Source organism: Poecile atricapillus, chromosome 3 (genome assembly GCF_030490865.1).
Source record: "Poecile atricapillus isolate bPoeAtr1 chromosome 3, bPoeAtr1.hap1, whole genome shotgun sequence".
Classification (NCBI taxonomy): Eukaryota; Metazoa; Chordata; class Aves; order Passeriformes; family Paridae; genus Poecile; species Poecile atricapillus.
The window spans coordinates 105777039-105789784 of record NC_081251.1 but is presented as its reverse complement, the minus strand read 5'-3'; the positions used below and the strand labels follow the sequence as shown (position 1 = coordinate 105789784).

Below are 12746 nucleotides of genomic sequence, written 5' to 3'. Positions count from 1 at the left end.
TCTATTGGATGGGGAGCGTGCCCGTCACCGCGCTGTGTGGCCGCCTCGGCCCCGCCCTCTCACCGCGTTGCCTGAGGGCTCGGTCGGGAGGAGGCGGCGGGAGACGCACTGAGGGTCTCCCAGCGCCCGTCCTGCGCCCCCGGCCCCTTTTCCTTGCCGGTCAACGCCTCCGGCCGTCCAGAGCGCCTTTGTCTCCTTCCTAGAGCCACTGGCTGATGGGGCAGCGGGGGACGCGGACCCCGGCGCTGCGGTCCGCCAGGAGCGGCGCGGCCGGTGTGTCCCTGCTGCGAGAGCCACGGCAGCCGTGAGTTCCCAAGGTCACAGAGGCCTCGGTGAGCCGTGAGACCGCTCCTCACCACCCACACCTGGCCCTCGGCCCCGAGCGAAAAGTTGGTGCTGGTTCACGTGGGCCGATGAGGTCCGGTGTCCAGCGGGTGAGAAAGAGCAGCGCCTTTCGTGTGGTCCCTGCCAGCTGGGTGAGCTGGAGACCTGTCTGGACAGCTGGAACTGTAGTGCATGCAGGTCTGCTTGCTGGCAAATGGTGGGGCTGGGCTGGTTCTTTCTTCAGGGTTATGTTGAAGATGGCTACAGGACCCCCTGTTCTCACAGACTCATAGAACCATGGAATAGACCAGGCTGGAAGGGAGCTGGAAAGATCATTGGTCCAACTTTTGTGGGAGGGAGCCTAGATGAGATTATCGAGCACCCTGTCCAGTGGCAGCTTGGAAATCTTCCCTGACAGGGACTCTACCACCACATCCCTGTGTTTCAGTCATTGGTTGCTCTCACCGTAAGAAAATTCATGTTGTGCCTTGTCTTCTCCATGAAGTAATTGGTGAGGAGAGCCTCCACCCTCTTTGTAGCACTCTGGTATATTGAGATTAACCCCCTGCCTCCAAGCTCTCTCTCCCCCAGTGAGATAAGATGTAAGTCATTCTGTCTTTCCTCGCAGGGCAGATTGTCCTCCCCATCCAGTTTCGTGATATCAGCAACCCTGGGTGAAGCTGCTTTCAAATCTATCACCCAAATCCTTGTGAAGATGGACAGCGTGGAGCCCAGCAACAATCTCAGGGAAACCTCACTTGCAACAGGCTGCCACCCTGAGATAAAAACATTGATCAAGACCCTCTGAGTGCAGCCTGTTGGCCAGTTTTCTACCTATCTTGCAAACAACCTACCTAGTCTCTGTCTTGCCACTTAGTCCAAGAGAAGGCTTCCTCATCGGTGGAAGCAAAGTGAGATGACTTCCAGTCTTGTAAGTGGCTTACAGGACTTTCTAGCTGAATTCATTTCTGAGGCTGCCAAACCCAGAGGGATGTGGAATGGAACCCTGCTGGAAGTAGATCAATGGAGAATGGGTATAGGATTTTTCAGCTGAGCAGCCAAATAGGAGGGAGGGAAATAATTCAGAAGACAGCCAAAATAAATATTGTTTTCTTCTTTGTTCTGTGTGGGGGGAAAAACTCAACCCCCCACACTTGTACCAGATTAAATGTTGTTCAATCTGAAATGGTGCTTGTAAGCTTTCTAAGCTAGAAAGGAAAGCAAATGGTGTGCTGTTTACTCATTTTCAGTTATCCTGAAACACAGTAATAAAGGCATTCCTCCAAGAAGTTGGAGGAGGTTCAGTTTCCCATTCTGCCTGGCATGATCTGAATTTGCATCTCTCAGATAGCTCATCTCATCATCTCTTCTGCAGGGATGTACATCTGATTTAACTCAGCTTGCTGTGTTTCTCACCTTCTTGCTTTCTCTTTGGTCTTTGTTTTTTAGTTTGTGTTTTCCTTTCAGTATTTCTTATACTTGTACATATTTTTTATTTTTAACCAAAAAACCCTTGCAACTCTGAGAACACACAGCCCACAGAGCTGGAGCTGTGCACACATCTCTCGTGGTTGAAGCAGTCAATGAGGAACATGCCATCTGTGAACACGAAGCTTTCTTTTCTTGGCACTTCTTTCCAAATACACCACTGAAATTTCTGCTGTGGACAAAAATGTTTGCGTGCCAAATGACATTTCTAGTAAATTAGTTTTGTGTGATAGGGCTCTGGGATTTTAGCAGACAGTTCCACCATAGCACTACAAAAAATAACAGCCTGAGAAATCACACAATGTACCAGAGTCAGAAAATGGCATTGGAACATTGCAATAATCAGATTTTCTTTAATAATTAAATTTTTTTTACTGCTTGTTTTTAGAACTGCTTTTCTGAAAAATGAGGAAATGACATACTGTTTGACCAAAATCTTATTTACTCAGTGTTCCATGGAACAGAAAAGTTTCACCCTGCTTCTGTGCAACATATGGGCTCCAGTCACTGGGCAGAAGAGCCTGCCTTGCTGACTTAGTACAGTATTTCATTATCCCACTGTGGAGATGTTAAGATATTTTAAATATTTAAGTTGTAACATTGAGACTTCCACACTCAGCTACTGTGAGCAGCCTTGGAGCAGACATTCCCTCTGTCTGTGCCTTGTGCACAGGAAAGGAGGGAAGAAATATGGAAATACACCCCAATTATGTAAGTTTGAGCATCTGACTCAGCAGAAGGATTTCACTGTCATATTGCTTGTCAGACCTGCTTCTTTTGTGTAAAAAGAGAGAGAGAAAAAAGATGCTAAAGCTGCCTGAAATAGATCTTTTCATACAATTTTTATTACCTGGAGCTGATAACAGAATTCATGGTTTCAGTCTGATACCCTCCAATCAAAATAACAATTAGTGCTATTTGCTTACCACCATGCAGTCAAGTACAACCACTTAATTGCAGAAGGAAGAGAACAATGACATGAAAAAAAATCCCCAAATCTGGTAGAAATTTAAATCACATTATTATGCTCATAGTTTGGAAGAACATGTTGTTACTAGAATATTTTTGTCTCCTCTTACTTTTGTGCCTTGTCTTTCTTACATCCTTTACTGTGATTTAAATTACATCATTAGTTCACTGTGGCAGGGAATGTGTCTTACAATGCTAAAGCATTACACTTGCAGGGTTTTTGTTGCTTCTTTGGAATTTAGTCTCAGCAGTTTAAGAAAGCAGTGCACTGATCATCCTCCTGTTGGAAGGTAACACTACCTGGATTGCAGAGGGATGGTGAAAACAGCAGCATACCTGGACAGACTGAACTAAAAATTTTCTCAGTTTTTAATTTTTATTTTCTTTTCAATTTATCCATGCTCTCCTCTAGGCTGGACAGCACTTACTGCTCCTTGCCACTTGCTATTTCACATCAGACTCCAAACAAGTCTGAACTTAATTCTCTAAGTAAACTTGGTCTAGTGAGTACTTTTGGAAAAAAAAAAAAATCCTTTGATTGTAACTGAAAAACATTATTTTTAAATGCTCCCATGCCAGGGGAAACCCAGCTGCAGTCAGTCCAAGTACACGATCCATAAATTCCCAAAAACAAAACTGAGTGCCAAATAAAACTGCATTATCTGTGAAATCAGGTCGTAAGCATTCTAAATGATCCCTAAAAAAGTACATGGCTGGAATATATCTGGCCAAAAGCTGTCTGCACATCACTCTTCTGCCCCTGCAGCACAGTACAGCAGCTGCTCACCTCACGTGGCAGCTCTGCACTTTCCCTGAGGCAATGAAAAATACTCAGAAGAAAACAAGGCAGCTTTACCAGCGGAAGGAAGAGCTGAGGAGCTGCTCTGGGCACAGCCTGGGTGAGTGAGAGGAAAGCAAAGCCTGAGCACCTCTTTGCTACCTCGGCACAGCCTGCTCAGTACACCCAGGGAGGCTGAAGCCCCACGAGAAAATGAATCAATGGCTGTAAAATGAAAGTCCTTATCACAACAAGTGAGGCACGAGAGGACAAAATCAGTCTGCTTTTGCAACTTCTACTCGGTATTTTACATTATGTGTACTTTTGACTTTGCATGCTTTGTTCCTTTTCTTTGTTGTATACAGGGTGTGTGATTACCCTCTGTTAAAAGGATAAAAAAGCAATCTGATGGGTTATCCTGTGGGATTTTTCAGATCCCACTGTGAATGCAGCAGAGGTAGAGCAGCAGACAAGAGTCACTCCACTTGTTTGCACTAGTGCAGCCACAGCAAAGATGAAAGTCCCAGTGTTACAGCTTTTACCCAGGTATGGGGCCCCTCGGTAGGTGGTGGTTGTTTTTTTTACCTTTATGGTTTCTTTGGTTACCAGCATTCCTGCTGGGATGGACAGTGTAACCAGACAGTCTAGTCAGTACTTCCTCTCTCTGGTTCATACCACATTTCTCTGCATAAACACTAGACACCATTTGTTGCTCAAGACACTGCAATAGCACTTTCACATCCCCATCCAGGGATGGCTTTGCCTCTTTAGAGCTGTAGAATAAAATTACTGCAGTTCTGAAACGCCTTCCTTTTGCTGGCAGGTTGCTGAATTGTTGGCATATTTGGAAGAGATGGATGTCTCCAGTGACATATGGATGTGCTGCACACATTGCCTGTGCCCTGTGTAAGGCTGAGTGCTCAGAAGAAGCTCGGACAGCTTCCTTGCCCTGCCTGGCTCAGGAAATGTGGACACAGAGCCATGAGGAGTGAGAAGGACATTGGGGTGATGGAGAGAAAAGAGGACTGACCCACATGGTGTGCAGGGATAAGAGGTGCTGGCTACCTGTCGGTGTAATGCTCTCAGGACTGTTCACATAAAATAACCCTGGGGCACCTTGTCTTGCTGAGGAAGCCAAAAGCCTTCTGATCCCACAAACCATGCCCTTTGCCAGCTCTGACCTTTGCTTACACCCTGAACTGCCATCTGTGAGGACAGTTATATCCCAGACTGTCCTCCCTATCTTAAAACAGCTGCTCCATTTTAAAGAGATTTTGGAAGCATTTTTTTGTTCCTGCGTGTTGCACCCCAGAGGAGGAAGGTGTAACAATTCTTTATTTACATTAGGCAACAATTCCTAAAAATTATCAGTGCTCAATTATTGAAGCAGGGGGTTGCTTCTCAGAATCACCATTTGGCAAGCACCCATGAAGAAGAGCTACCAGAGCTACCGGAAAGGGTATGATTGACTAAAATAGTAATTTAATTGTTTGGTGGTTTGTATTTTGCTCTTTGATGGTGAAAATTCAACTGAAGCATAAAGCTCAGTGCTAAAGCAAGAGAATTTATGGGAGCCAGGTGCTTTCCTACGAGTTTTTCCAATTTCTAATCTTGATCTTCTCTGTCATTCATCCTCTTTCCATTCAGGATGGAGGAGAAGTACTGGACTACTTTGCTTGCTGTGGTAGGAACACACACTGGTGACGGATTTTGATCTGACTGGTATGCAAGGATGTCTACATGGTGAGTCTGGATACAGTGTGGAGGTTTCCCCACTTTTGTGCTGGCTGGAGATGCACCACCCCAGAGCACAAACTTGTCTTTGCTTGGGTTCCCAGAGTGGTTTAATGCACATTACACAGCATGAATACTTTGAAGACCAAAGCAGTTCTGCCTACTAATGTCCTCGTGCTTCACGTGGTACGTGAGGATTGGTTCTATTGATTAGCACTAAAATGTCGTCTCTGCCTATTTTTGCCTATTCCAAAGAAGGTTCTGCTGGCTAAAGTCAAACAACAAATTTTTTACCATTCCACCCACTAGTTGCAATAGCCTTGAGGTAAATCCCTTGGAATTTCCCTATGGCATTACTTTTGCCACCTGGACTCCCCGAGCCTGACACTAAGCACAAGTGTTTTGACTGTAACAAAGGGGGAGAGTTCACCAAGTATTGCTTCACAAGAAGGAAAAATAAAATAAAATAAAATAAAATAAAATAAAATAAAATAAAATAAAATAAAATAAAATAAAATAAAATAAAATAAAATAAAATAAAATAAAATAAAATAAAATAAAATAAAATAAAATAATACGGTGATTCCCACTTGTGCTTTGCTCTGAGAGTGTCTGAACCTGTGACAATGACGTGGCTTCTGCCACCAGCCACAGCTGACAGCACTCTGGTGGGGGTGGAGGATCAGGCTCAGTGAATTCTTGGTAGGTATCTCTGTGCACTCAGCTTTCTCTTGTGCAACTGCAACAAAATTCACCACCTGAGCTATGCAGGACTACTCATTCAGTTGGCACAACCTCCCTGTCTGAGGAATTGCTGTTTATAAAAATGAGGGTTCTGGAGCATCTTTGCTGCCCCTTCAGAGCCCCAGTGACTTGGCTAGGAAGTTGCACTTGATGAAGCATGTCCCTAAAGTGCCATTGACACACTTATGTGGGTGACACTTCAGCTTTTCACACTCCAGGAGCATTCATGCATTGTCCAGCTGCTGCCACACGTTTAGACAGGCAACCTGTCATCTTGTAATGTAAGATAAGTAATTTTAATGATGTATGGGAGAACAAACTTTTGAGGGTTTTTTTTTTTTTTATCTTGTAGTGTCTTTGCTGGAGAAGAGTTGTGGCTGAGAAGAAATCATTGTTATGCCAACAAGAATACTTGTTGAGTACAAACAGTTTCTGCAGTAGAGAAAAGTTTTTGCAGCCTCCCTGAATTTTTAACATAGCTGCAGCTTTTGCTCTTAATATAACAAGGCTTCCTAAAGTACATGTTCTAAGTCACTAGCAGCTCATTGGAAATGCCAAATATCAAATAATTAATAACAAAATTGACTCCTAAATTAAAGAAAAATTTAGTGGTCCAGAAATACTATCATTAATCATTCTGTAGATCAATGGAAATCAAAAATCATGAATTAGTCCTGTCCTGTTCCTCCCCTAAGCCACAGCTTAAAAATCAGGAGTCATATTTTTGTGGTTAAATCAGTCTGAATTATTTTGTTCGCTTTGTGGTAACTGGAGTCTGTATCTCATAGCTGGATCATGTTTTCAATTATGATTTAAAGTTCCCACAACATCTGCAGATTTCCTGTTTAAGGAAAGCCAAGATTCTCCCACACCTGACCCACTGTGGGTAAAGAAATGAATTTTGTTACTTTGCTAAAAGTGCAGGTGTTGGCAACTGTGAATACAGGTGGTATGTTTCAAAGAGGACAATCATCTACAGAATCAAGTAATACACTGGACTGACTGTGAAATTTTATCTTTACATGCCTTTGAGTTACTTTTTTGTTTCCTAAAGCATCTTGCCAGATAAATACTCTTTTTTTCCCCTTTGCATTTTGGATTTTGCCTCTTAAATATTGCTTCTACTGCTGTGCTTCAGGGACAATTTTAAGTTCTTGGTACACCACAATCCCCCAGGACTAAAGATGAAGCTAAAAATTCTGATACAAAAGCAGAAAAGAGCCTGAGAGGTTTATAAAAAGGCCATAGGAAACCCAGCTTTAGTTGCAGCAGTATTGTTAAATTCAAGCCTCAAACAGAAGAAACAGGTGGCCATGGGAAAGGGCCCTTTATCCACCACTGCCTGGGGGGAATGAGGATGCTCATGCAGCTCTTGGCTGCTCGAGCTCTGTTGGTACAGCACTGTGCTTCAGCTGCAGAGCTGTGCAGGCACAAAACCTGTGTGTATGCTATGCCTAAATTGGGGAGGGGGTGGGGGAAAGATCTGCTCATCTACACATGGGAAGTAAGTTCTTATCACCTGCTGCCTGCAAGCCAAGCACATCCCCCTCACACATGAAGGCCCAGTTTTGCCCTGTGGTTTCCCCAAACACCCCCCTCCCTGCATCTCTGTGTAGCTGTTGCTCTAACAGAAACTGTTTTGCCTTCACAGCCTTTAGCAGATGATGCTCTAATCTCCCTTTGGCATCTCCCTGGTAGTTGCCAATGCAGCCATGTGCCCATCTGAGAGCAAATTTTCTAGGACAGCACTGGGAGGTAAAATGCTTTCCCTATTTGTTTTCTGTCTGCTTTCATCCTAGCTCCTCCTGCTCCCTTCTCTGACCCCTTTTTTATATCCTCCCCACCTTTTGCTGGCCTCTGACTGCAAAACCAAACTGGTACTCATTGCTGGTGCTGGGACCCTTATATAGGTCAACCGCTGTGAGTCAAGAGTCTGAGCTGCAGTCAACCTGCAGCTGTTTCATGATGCAGGAGGGTAATCAGGCTTATCACTTCTTGTGCCACTTTCCTCTGCCCCTCTTCTGCTTCTTTGGCAGATTCAGAAGTGCCATGCTGTGCCAGCCCACCTGGCTGCAAGCTGCACAGAAATCCCTGGTTTGTCAGTCCAGGAGCCCAAAGTGACTGAAAGACCTTTCCAGAGCCACAAGCATGAGGTTTGTCCTACTGCTGGGAAATGCTTCTGCACAATGTCCTATCAAGCAGACATCCAGAGCTGCAGTTTAAAATGTCACTCAGAAATGTTCTGTGCCTGCAGAAGGAAGGGGGGAGGTGGTGACTGCCAGCTGTTGGGTTGCTCCTAAAGACTGTTTTGTCCGCTGTGAGACCCCCTTGCCCTCTACAAAGATGCAGGTCCAAACAGGAGTTACCTCACCAGAGTGAAAAATGTTGAACAATGCAGAGCTTCCCTCCTTGTCATGTTCCTGCTTGGCTTGCTTAGGCATTTTTGAAACTCCTCTAAGCCCCACACCCAGCGTTTTGTAGCGTCCTTAGCACTGAAAATCAGTCTCAGCATGAGCCTCAGTCTCTCTCTTACCAGCTTTCAGTAACAGTGAATGGAAAGCAAATCCAAATCTTCACTCCATCAGAAACCGCAGCTGCAAAGCTGTCCTATTGTTTCATGAGCTACTTTTTTTTTTGAGCCTTCAGACCTGTGGCACATCCTCTGCAAAGGTTAAATTCGAAATTAGCTGCACAAGCATAGGGAGGAAAGTCTGTCTGTCAGCATGCTTGAGAGTCCCCAACCCCCTGCAAAACAAAATGGAAGTGTCTCTGGTTGAAGGCAGCCTACACGGCAGCGAGCTGCAGGAGCTGTAAGCTATTATTTTAGTTCCCAAGAAAAGTAATTACTATAGCAACCAACACATCCAAAAGGCTCTTTGGCTGCTGCCGAGACACAAACAACTTGCACACAAAGGCACATCAGAAACGTGCTGGGTAAAATGTTCTCGGGTAGCTCTGTGTTTTCGAGAGCTCTATAAAATGTGCTTAACAGGCTTCTGAGAAATGACTGCCAGAGTAGCAGCAAGCAATTGTGCCGTGCCACGATCCCAAAATAACCTAATCAATGGCTCAGTATATTTGCCCCTGAAGAGATGAAGCAAAAAAAAAAGCAGAGGCTCCATTTTAAGCCTATGTGCCGGGAAGTTCCCAGCAGAGCTGAAGATACATTCAATAAACAGACAATAAAATGGTGGGGGAGCGTCTCCGCTTTTGTTCCGCGTGCTGATTCCAACTCCCTGCAGGCTTCACGTGCCAGCTTGTCCCCTCGGGCTTATACAGAGTGTTGGAAAACGGGATTTAATTACAGCCTTGTAATGCTGGAGGGTGTAAGAAGCAATGTCTGCGTTCTTTTCTGTGTCTGTGCAGCAACCAGCCCCCACAGACCATTTCTCCAGCTGCAGCACTGGGCACATCGCTGCTGCTGCTACTGAACAAGGAAGTTTCTTGAGCAACAGCAAACTGTAGCTGTTGGCCATTGCTTAAGTATTACAGAGTTTGAAGCATCTTTGTCACGTTCAGATCAAGATGCCACTAGTGTGATAACAGCTTAAGAGTTCCTGGCCTCTGCCTGCAAAGCTGTGCCAGTTTGTGGTGCCAAAACAAACACCCTGTGTTCCCCAAAACAAGAGATCTGGTCCAAGCAACCTGGTCCAGGGGCATTGTCCAAAGTTTCCCCACAGGACACGCACATCACCTGTCTCAAGGATGGTGAGCAGCATTAACATCACTCCCCTGCTTCATTGCAGAAAGCAGCTGTGATGAAAATGGAGGTTATGGATCTGGGTAACTCCGAACAGAGTTGGATCCTATAAGTAAGCACAACACATCCCTTCAGAAACTTGAATTGCCCTTTAAAATTATTTTCTTAATCAGTTGAGTCCTCAAGTCTTGTTCTGTGTTCAGAGTAAACTGAAAATCACAGCTGGATTCAACATAAAGACAAAATTAAGGAATGAAATGTAGTGATGTAATTTATTACAGAAGTGCCTTATGACCAAATTAAAAAAATATCTCTTCACAGAGATGGAGTTTTGGTTGTAACCTTTTGAGTAAATTACTTTATTTTGGATTAAAGAAAAACATCAGAAAAAAAAAGCAAAATACTTTGAAAAATATATTGAAAAAATAAAGTATTCCTACAAAAATAGCACAAGCATGTATAAAATCCAATGCTTCACTTCTATTGTGCAAAATGGTGGCTGCCCTGCAGGCATCTGGAATTTCCAAACTTCTGATCCCAGAGAAATAAATCCTTCTCTGTAATTTTTCTCATAACAACCTTATTTTGCCATAGGAATTGACTGTATGTTAAATGGCTCCCTCTCAAAAAAAACAAACCCAAAAAACCAAAAACCAAAACAAACAACAACAACAACAAAAATATTTTCTTTTTCACAATGTGCCTTTTAACCAGCCTTTTGGTGGGGGAAAGACAGGACTGCTCACAGGTTGACTTCCCAGTTTGCCTTTTGTACTAAACAAAAATTGCTTGCCTGGTGTAGAGGAGCTGGGACCAGTGGGACCCGGCACATAACCTGCCTTCATGTCATACTTTTTCTGTACCTCCTGTGATAAATCCTTGCTCCTCACAAGCATTTTGCATTTTGGCTTGGGAATGGCTGCTGCATTTTCAGTGAGAGAGAGAGCAGATAAGGGGTAGAGAGCTGATGCACTGCCTGGCTGCTTGTGCAGAGCTGCAAGGCAGAGAAGTGAAACCAGAGTCTCAGAGATGGATAGCGAGCTCTTCTGAGCACTCCCTGGCTGTGCCCTGCTGCCAATGCCAGGTGTGTTCAGGCCCAGTACTGCAGTTTTCTTCTGGAGAGAAAGGAAAGAATGAAAGGAGCTTGCATTTGACCATTAGCCTAAGCAAATCTCAGTGCCACAGGGAACAAGGCCCCAGAACCCCACTTAGGGTGAAATCAGAAAGTACTTTGGACTGGATTAGCATAAGAGATCTGATAGCCAGGATGCCTTGGCAGGAATAAACAGAGCTTTGAAGATTGACTCAAGCCTGGTGACAGGGAGAAGATTGAATCAAGAAATACACATTTGTTTGTATGTTTGTATGATGTTTAACTCAACCATTGTAGTAAAAAATTACTAGCTTTCCTAGAATGATATATAAGCTTATGTAGCCCACAGTAAAATCAGATTCTGATCACTGAGTCAGTTGTCCCTGTCTCTCTTCATCACCAATACCCACTTTCTTAAAAATAGGAATGACTGAAAAGAAAATCCAGTGTGGTGAGATGTTGAACAGGACTTGCTTGTATCCTGCCCTCCCCCTTGTCCACTTCCCCCATTCACCAGCAGCAGAGGGGCAGGATGCATGCAAAGGTGAGCCATGAGAAATCATCAAAGTCATGAAGCAGGACTCTTGGAATACCTTGCTCAGATCCTGAAGCTGACATTGCTCCTTACTGTTGCAGGGCTCAGGCTTGTGCAAGCTGGTATTTGCTAGTTTATCTGCCAGTTTGAAAATAGTGTGTCTGGTTCATGAACAGATTTGTCTCTGGTATTGCTTTTGCAACCACACAGCCTTAGATAGCCACAGGGGTTCAAGTGGTCTTGCATCTGCGAAGGGAGGTGAGAAAATCAGTGTTCATGACCATTACATCAGACAAAGAGTTGGATCTGGAATTCTCTGGTGTGAATCAGAGAAGTAAATCAAAATGTCATCTCCTCTTGTGTTAAAAGCCCCACAGCTTAATGAAATCTTGTCTTTTTCAGAGCATAAGCGATTCCTATGTCTGGAGAAGTGCATTAAGAGAGAGATGTTGAGGGAGCTGAGGTGCTAAGGAGTGAACTTCTGGGAATGCTCTGCACATGAAAACACTCCATAAATCACTTATAAATGGGACTGAGCTCTCATCCATCCATCAGGAGCCTTCCTCGCTCCAAAATTTGGGCTGCTCCCTATCCTGTCTCATATAGGAGGTGATATTGATGAGCAGAAAAAGGTATGTTTGCTTCAAATGTTGTTTTTGGATAGAGAGCATGGGTTGTGAAGGTGCAGAAGGAAACACAGGAACTGCCATCACTGACAAAGAAATGCAGATTTCCAAACCATCTCTGCCCAGCCCCAGGTGGGAGGTTTTGTTTCTGTGTTGGCTTGGAATTTGTAATTGGTCTTGTCAAAAGATGATGCCTGTGTTGGAAATTAATATTTAGCAACTTCTGGTTGACTGATTGAAGTTTTTTTGGTGGGAGTTATTGGTTCTTTGAACAAATTTTGAAAAAGGGCCCTCATAGAAATACAACCATATCAAATTACAGGGAGGTGCTCTTGTGCCTTGCACTTGAGCCTTGCCAAGAGAGGTCAAAAATGTGCACCTACATTACTGAAATGTTGCCGGGGTTTCCCCTGCAGACTGAAAATACCTGCAAAGACAGAAGGTATTTCAAAAGATGATGATTTTAATTAAGTCTGGGTCAGAGCCGCATCTTTGATAATAACAGCACCCCGACCAGCAAATGCCCTGAGCCTGATTTACAGCACCATCAGCAGGCTCTGCCTTGTGCCTCTTGTGGAGAGGCTAAGGGAGGGCACAAGGGGAGAAAACAGCATTTTGTCATGCCACGCTTTGCACGGGCCGTGACAGTCGTGTCTGTGTGATGGAAGTGGGGGAGAGGAGCTGCTGGCGGCAGAGCTTCGGCCCCCGAATTTGAGAGCTGGCGGCTCCGCTGCCGGCCCGCAACCTCGCTCCCT

At 44.5% G+C, this 12746-nt stretch overlaps 1 long non-coding RNA gene across 1 annotated transcript; it reads left to right on the top strand.

The window, feature by feature from the left end:
* Positions 1 to 82: 82 nt before the first annotated feature.
* Positions 83 to 12606, top strand: LOC131578294 (uncharacterized). The gene is made up of 9 exons (XR_009277432.1): positions 83 to 522; positions 3994 to 4105; positions 4383 to 5018; positions 5207 to 5302; positions 5903 to 5995; positions 6390 to 7344; positions 7689 to 7792; positions 8074 to 8190; positions 11768 to 12606. It is a non-coding gene; the product is annotated as an uncharacterized LOC131578294 (long non-coding RNA).
* The last annotated feature ends 140 nt before the right edge of the window (positions 12607 to 12746 follow it).